The 7,960-nt window shown below is 52.8% G+C and overlaps 1 pseudogene; it reads left to right on the forward strand.

The window, feature by feature from the left end:
- The first annotated feature begins 6,853 nt into the window (after positions 1–6,853).
- LOC100602876 lies at positions 6,854–7,656 on the forward strand (annotated as a pseudogene).
- Positions 7,657–7,960: the final 304 nt, after the last annotated feature.

Below are 7,960 nucleotides of genomic sequence, written 5' to 3' on the forward strand. Positions count from 1 at the left end.
CAGAAGGAGAAGTCACTAACAGTGTGAGGGTTTGGCCTGATCCAGAGCCTTAAAGCAGGAAAAATTAGCTTGAAGTTTATCAGGAGAGTGGGGAGGTGGGGATGCTGGCTTAGTGGGGTTAGGCCAGCGAAGGGTGAGCTGCCAGGTGGGAGATTTAGAAAGGTGGCTTGGGTGGCCTCACCAAGTGTAGACAGGAAGGGGCAAGGCTGGAGATGGGACACCCGGGAGGCCCTGGGAGCTGACACCCAGATGGGATGGTGGTGGTGTGCTGGAGGCACAGCCCTGTAGTGGGACGGGATGTGGTCAGAAGGAGCCAAGAAAGTGCCTGAGACTTGGTCTACTTGTGTTGAGGATGGGGAGCTGGGCAGGTGAGGAGGTTGGAGAAAAGAAGAGCAGTGTGGGAAGGGCAGGGAAGTGTCTAGACCTGTGCTCAGTACATGGATGTGCACGTCGCAGTTCAGGAGAGAGCTCTATGTCCAAGAAGGACAATGGGTGGCCACAGATGTCCTGGGGGTGGAGGAAGCTACCCTTGGGGAACGGGCAGGGCAGGAAGGGGTGGAGGACTGAGCTCTGGGAAGCATCAGTACTGAGAGGTGGATGGAAGAGAGAAACTGCCCAAGGAGTGGGAGAGAAGCCAGGAGCACCCAGTGTCCTGAAGGAGGAGAGAGTGGCCTCCCAAGCAAGGATGGGCACCCCAATCAGGACCCCAGTGGGCCAGGAGAAATGAGGAGGCAAAAGGGACCATGGGCTTTGGCAAGAAGGAGGTCTATGGAGAGCTCTCTTGAGAACCATGGTGGGCTCAATGTGGCTGGGGTCCCTTGCCAAGGATGGGGTATGCGTGGGCTGGGAATGGAAGCAAGTAAAGCCAAGGGTCCCTTTCCCAGATTTTCTGCGGATGGACAGAGAGAGAAGACGGAGCATGGGAGGAGCAGGTCACAAGAACACATCTCTCGTGCTGGAAAGCAGACTCAGGAGGAGGGAAGAGGATGGCTGTCACCAGGGCAACCATGCTGGCCATGGGATGAAAGGAGCAAAGGAGGAGATGGGAGATTTGGGAGGAAGAGTCAGCACAAGTTTAAAAGAAGGAGGTGGGGAGATGGGGAAGCCTGGATTTCTGTCCCTGGAGATGGAGGATGAGAGCATAAGATGAAGCCTGGAGAGGAGGGAGGTTGGTTGGAGACTGGGGAGTCTATGATGCTGGGATTATGACTGAGTGGGGCTGAAGACAGGATAGTGAGTAGAGAGGTCTGGGACAGGGGAGATGAGCACAGAAATGCAGAGGAGTTTGTGTGCAGGGACCTCTGAAGCCCTGTTGTGGATAGTGTGGCCCATGGAAGGACAAGGGCAGAGGGGTGACGACACAGCCCTGAGGAGCACTGATAGTAGAGATCAGGAGGAATGAGAAGGGTCTGAGAAAGTGGCAAAGACAGAGCACACACATGCATATACGCACATGCAGGAACACACATGGTGATGCTTGGAGACTTTCAAAGTCTCTATCACCCCATCTTCCCATGAGTGGTAACTGGTCCTCTCCCGCCGTGGACTCCTTAGAACACAGCCCCGGGTTTTGGAGTCTTTGTCTTCAACAGAGCACTCAGGTGCTCAATGTATGTCAGGTGGTGGGAGGGAGGGAGGGAGGGAGGGAGGGAGGGATGGATGGATGGATGGATGGATGGATGTATAGATGGATGGATGGATGAAAGAGTAGGTGGATGAATGGGTGGGTGGACATATGTATGGATGGGTGGATGGATAGGTGGGTGAATGGGTGGATGGGCAGATGGATGGCTGAATGAATGGATGAATGAATAGATGGATGGAGGAATGGGTGGATGGATGGATGGATGCATGTATGGATGGGTGGGTAGTGTATGGATGGAAGGGTGGATGGGTGGATGGATGGATGGATGGATGGATGGATGGATGGATGGATAGATGGATGGATGCATGGATGGATAGTTGGATGGATGGATGCATGGATGGATGGATGGATGGATGGATGGATGGATGGATGGATGCATGGATGGATGGTTGGATGGATGCATGGATGGATGGATGGATGCATGGATGGACGGACGGACGGACGGACGGATGGATGGATGGATGGATGCATGGATGGATGGATGGATGGATGAGTGAATGCGTGCATGGATGGATGGATGATGGATGGATGGATGGATGGATGGATGGACAAAGGAAGACAATTATCCCCTCATCTCCACACGATGCTGCAGCACAGACTGAGAGAATGGGGGCCTTTAGCAGCCCCTCGGAGAAAGATTTGGCAGGGAGGGGGAACAGATGGGCTGTGGGTGGCTAAACAGGAGTAGTCAGAGACGATGCAGGGCTCCTGGCTGCAGCACCACACCGAGGAAGGCACTGACATTCAGTGTTAATGAGAATAGAAAAGGGACCAGTTTGTAGTGCAGAGATGATTAGATGAGTTTGAGGTACCTCTGGAAGGCCTCAGTCAACATTGGCCCCAAATCTGTGGCATGCAACAGAGAATGGAGGTGGGGTGATTTTCACACGCAGGAGGAGACTGGGGAGTTTCCTTACAGAGGCCTCTATGCCCAAGGTGCATAGGGGGCACCTCTTGTGCAGAGGGCAGGTGCAGCGCAAGAGGAGGGAGAGTACAGGAGAGGACACATGGACAAACCTTGGTCCAGAGCTCATCAGGCATGTTGTGGATAGATGGAGTTCATGACTGTGACAGGGAGGGTGCGACCCAGCCCTGACCATACCTTACAGAGAAGTGACTCACACACATGTGCACCTGTGCACACACACAAAGAGTAAAACTCTCCAAGCCCCAGAAAGAGAGAGAGGGAGCTGACGGGGAAAGTGGTAGGCACACACACGCACGAACATGTGCGCACACATGCACAGAGCAGGAATGACGCACAAACTTGAAGCAAAATCCAATAAGCCTCCTCTGGAGAGCGGGAGGGAGTGAGGCTGAGCAAGATGCAGGAAGAGGCAGTGTTGGCGGGGCACATCAATAATAAAGTTAAAAAATGAAATGAAGAGGGGGCGGCAGGACCCTCGGGGAGCTGAGACGCAGGCAGATGCAGAGATGCGTGCACACAGAAGAGGAGAGAAAGACGGAGGAGGACAAGCCTGACAAAGGGCCTAAATAGAGGGGTGCACAGTGGGACCCACACCTCCACACAGAGGCAGCCATAAATCATGACCCTTGGGACAAGGGCCAAATCTGGAGAGGAGGAGAAGAAATGAGGGAGAGGATGAGAAAGGACGAAGGAAGGAAGGAGAGACACAGACTCCCAGAGACCTGAAGAGGCAGCACGTTCCACGGACAGACAGAAAAGAACCAACGTACTGTAGACGAATTCTGAGGACCCCCCCGCTACCACGCCAGAACCCAGCAGAGGGCAAGGCAGAAGGGGAGTCGGTGACAGATAAGGTTGTGGTGACCTCATCTGTCATGGTGAAAAGGGGGAAAGCACTCATGTCCATCCACAGGAGAGCTGGTCACCCACAGTGCAGCTCTCTCCCGAAAGACCCAGATCTGTGAAACAGGGCGCATCCTGGGGTGTGCTTGCACACCGGCCCTCTGGGGAGAACGTTCCCCATGGGTTGCTTGTGCCTGCTTCTGTAGTGTACATACTACCACCATGGCCAATTTCAGGCTACCATCGTGCCATCGCTGAGCAGGACGAGGAAGAGGTGCCCACCTCGGCTCTTGCACACCGATGACAGTGCACCCACATGTTCACGGAAAGAACTCGAAGACTCATCACTGGACAGACAAAGCTATTGGCAAAATTTACACAGAGTAAATGGTATTTATATTTTAAACAACACCCCACCACCAAATGCAGCTCTATTTTATTTAGATGAGAGGACACATATAGGCTGTGTGGACAGGGTCACACAGAACTGGCCACAGAGGTTCCCCTTTTTGGGGGAGTTGGAGGTGGGATGCGGGAGGGAGAGAAAAGAGACTTAAGCCTTTTGTCATGCTTTAATTTTGTGAAAGCACAAAAAATTTTAAAAATTTTGTGCAAAGATAATTTCCTCATGTACCGCTCATAATTAAAAACTAATTTTTTAATTAGGAGAGGAAGAAAGTGGAAGGAAAAAAAGGAGCACGAGAGTGAGGAAGAGGGAGCGCTCTCCTCAGTCCGTCTGTCCTCAGTTCATCTGTCCCTCCGGCCTCTGCCATAGTCACAGCCATTCAGCAAAGACAAATCAGATGCAGGTCCTGCCCTCAAGGTGCTCACAGCCTGGGGGTGGGGAAAGTTGCCCAACACACACATATCCGGGTGCTCCAGACACAGAATCCTCACCCAATAGGTCAGGAGCCCCCAGGAAGAGCTTAGCAAGGACTCTTTTGAGGAGGACAGGGGGCTTCTCAGGGCCTCCCATGACCCTACTCAGCAGAGCTGCAGGATGAGAGGGGAGATGCTGGACAGGGTCAGCATGAGGACGGTCACCCAGACTCTAGGGAAGGCTGCCTGGGGGGCACAGCACAGGGAGAGGGAGGATGGGGCCCTAGGGACATGGACACAGAAGGCTGATGGAAGCCAAGGATGCTGCAGAGGAAACAGGAGAGGGGTGGCCCGAGAGGTAGAATCAAGGAAAGAAAGTGAGTGAGAAGCCAGGAGAGACCCCCAGCATTAGAGGCCATCAATGGAGAGAAAATGGGCTGTGGAGTTTGGAGGCCTCATTTCTCCCCATTGGCAGGTACAGAGCAGCTGCAGGGGTGAGCAGGATAGGAGGGAGGGAGTGGCCACAGCCAGGGATGAGAGTTCCCACCCGGCTGGTCTGGGATGAAAGAAGGCATAGGAGGAAGAAGGGAGGTCAAGGGAGAAGGAAGGACTCCTGGGTGGGAGTGGGATGAGCTTGCCCACCTGCTGAGACAGCGCAGGGGAGGGGGGAGGGGAGGGGACAGCGGTTGCCAGGGCAATGGCACTGCCTGGGAGCACAGAGAGGATCAGAGGAGAAGATGGGAGAGGGCCCTTAGAGGAGGAAGTGGCCCTGGGCTGGAAGTGGGAGGCAGGCAGAGGGCATGGGGCCTGCCTGTTTTCAGTCCTGGATTTGGGAAAACGAGGGAAACACAGAGCCTGTGGAGGACTTAGTGAGTCGATGCTGTCGGCAAGGTCTTCAGTGGGGTGCATGATTGAATGCACACTGCTTCAGCAGAGAGATCTAGCGTGGACCCAGAGATGTGGACATCTCTGCCTTTCACACACCACACACATTGTGAGGCACAGTGACACAAACACATGGGTTGCCCCTATCACCCCATATTTTCATTGCAGATGATGAGTCTGCTTCCTCATGGACACAGATCCACCAGAATGTCTCCTGGGCTCTGGGAGCTGTGTGTTTTGTTCAGCAGAACATCCAGTAGGTGTTCAGTGTATGCTTGTTGGATGGATGGATGGATGAATGGGTGGGTGATGGATGGGTAGATGATGGATGGGTAGATGGATGGGTGGATGATGGATGGGTGGGTAGATGAATGGGTGTATAGATGAATGGATGAGGAGATGGATAGATAAATGATGGATGGAGACGTAAAAAGTGAATGGGAGGAAGGAAGGATGGAAAGAAAGGAGAGAAGGAAGGAAGGAAGGAAGGAAGGAAGGAAGGAAGGAAGGAAGGAAGGAGGAAGGAAGGAAGGAGGGAAAATAGATGGATGTGTGGGTGGATGGATGAATGGATGGAGTGGTTACACAGGCCTATGGTCCAGGCGTGAGATGCTAAGGCCTTAGCCTTAGCCCTGCTGTGGCCAGGGCTGAGGAGTTGGGCTAGGGTCTTGAACAGCCCCTTGGAGGAAGATTCAGCAGCAAGAAGGGGAGACAGATGTGCCGTGGGTGACAGGAGAGGGAGGTGTCAGAGATAACTCCTGGCAGCTGAGATAACTCCTGGCAGGTGGTGATGCTCAGTGCTGAGACCAGGAAGTGTGTGGCTGGCCCTGGGAGGTGATGGGTTGGAATGTGAAGATGACTTGAGGGTGAGAAGCTCTGGGTCCATATTGGTTCCAAGTCTGATTCTGCATTTGAGGGCAGAGTTCGGATGGCAAGTGAGGGATAGGGGTGTCAGCCAGAAGAGTGGGACCAGAACAAGGAGCGGGGCTTGACCTTGGAGGACAGGAGGAGGAGGTGGAGTCGAGAAGGAGAGGGGAGGACATAACAGATCATAGCCTGGAGCTCAGCGAGCACTGTGCGTGCAGAGGGATGGGGGCAGGCTGGGCCGGGTGTTTGCAGCTAGCTTGTCTGTAATAGTGATCATGGGGAAGCAGCCACATGCCCATCCACAGAGTGGCATCAACCACCATTCACCTGGCCTCCGCACTACCACGCAGCAGAGATCCTGAGACCTGGAAGCCATCTGTGATCCGCTGTTGTGCAGAGAAGCCCACCACAGAGCAGGTGTGCCTGGTTCAATATGATTCTTATTTGACATGAAAACCAAAGCCAGCACCACCCACAGGACTTGCCTTTTTTCATGAGAAAATAACATATACAGAGAGTGGAATGATTCTCCCAAATCAATACTGTGATTACTTCGGGGGAGCAGTATTTGTACCCTGGGCTAGATGGGATGGGAAGTGGACAAGAACACCAGTCTTATGTACAACACTTAGATTTTTATTTTTTACAAAGACAGTGGGTGAATGACTTGTGTAATTAAAAATTAATTTTACAGCCAGGTGCCGTGGCTCATGCCCCTGTGGTCCCAGCACTTTGGGAGGCTGAGACAGGAGGATCACTTGAGGGCCAGGAGTTCAAGACCAGCCTGGACAACATAGCATGACCTCGTCTCTACAAAAAAGTTTTTAAAAATCAGCTGGGTGTACTCTCTCCTCCCGCTGCCCAAGATGCCGAAAGGAAAGAAGGCCAAGGGGATGAAGGTGGCTCCAGCCCCTGCTGTCATGAAGAAGCAGGAGGCCAAGAAAGTGGAGAATCCCCTGTTTGAGAAAAGGCCTAAGAATTTTGGCGTTGGACAGGACATCCAGCCCAAAAGAGACCTCACCCACTTTGTGAAATGGCCCCGCTATGTCAGGTTGCAGCAGCAGAGAGCCTTCCTCTATAAACGGCTGAAAGTGCCTCCTGCGATTAACCAGTTCACCCAGGCCCTGGACCGCCAAACAGCTACTCAGCTGCTTGAGCTGGCCCACAAATACAGACCAGACACAAAGCAAGAGAAGAAGCAGAGGCTCTTGGCCCAGGCCAAGGAGAAAGCTGCTGGCAAAGGGGACAACTCCACTAAGAGACTACCTGTCCTTCAAGCAGGAGTTAACACCCAGTCACCACCTTGGTGGAGAATAAGAAAGCTCAGCTGGTGGTGACCGCACACGATGTGGATTCCATCAAGCTGGTTGTCTTTTTGCCTGCCCTGTGTCATAAAATGGGGGTCCCTTACTGCATTATCAAGGGGAAGGCAAGACTGGGGCGTCTAGTCCACAGGAAGACCTGCACCACTGTCGCCTTCACACAGGTTAACTGGGAAGACAAAAGTGCTTTGGCTAAGCTGGTGGAAGCTATCAGGACCAATTACAACGAGAGATACGATGAGATCCACCATCACTGGGGAAGCAATGTCCTGGGCCCCAAGTCTGTGGCTCACATCGCCAAGCTCAAAAAGGCAAAGGCTAAAGAACTTGCCACTAAACTGGGTTAAATGTACACTGTTGAGTTTTCTGTACATAAAAATAATTAAAATAATACAAATTTTGCCTCAAAAAATTAGCTGGGCGTAGTGGCACATACCTGTAGTCCCAGTTACTCAGGAGACTGAAGTGGGAGGATCGCTTGAGCCCAGGAGTTAGAGGCTGCAGTGAGCTATGATTGTGCCACTGTGCTCCAGCCTGGGCAACAGAGCAAGACCCTGTCTCAAAAGAAAATTAATGTTATAAAGGGTAAGAGGAGAGGCAGCAAAGGAGGAGCAAGAGAGACTAGTGGAAAGACACGCCTTCCATTTGTTC

The sequence above is a fragment of the Nomascus leucogenys genome, chromosome 13, assembly GCF_006542625.1.
Source record: "Nomascus leucogenys isolate Asia chromosome 13, Asia_NLE_v1, whole genome shotgun sequence".
In the NCBI taxonomy this organism is placed as follows: domain Eukaryota; kingdom Metazoa; phylum Chordata; class Mammalia; order Primates; family Hylobatidae; genus Nomascus; species Nomascus leucogenys.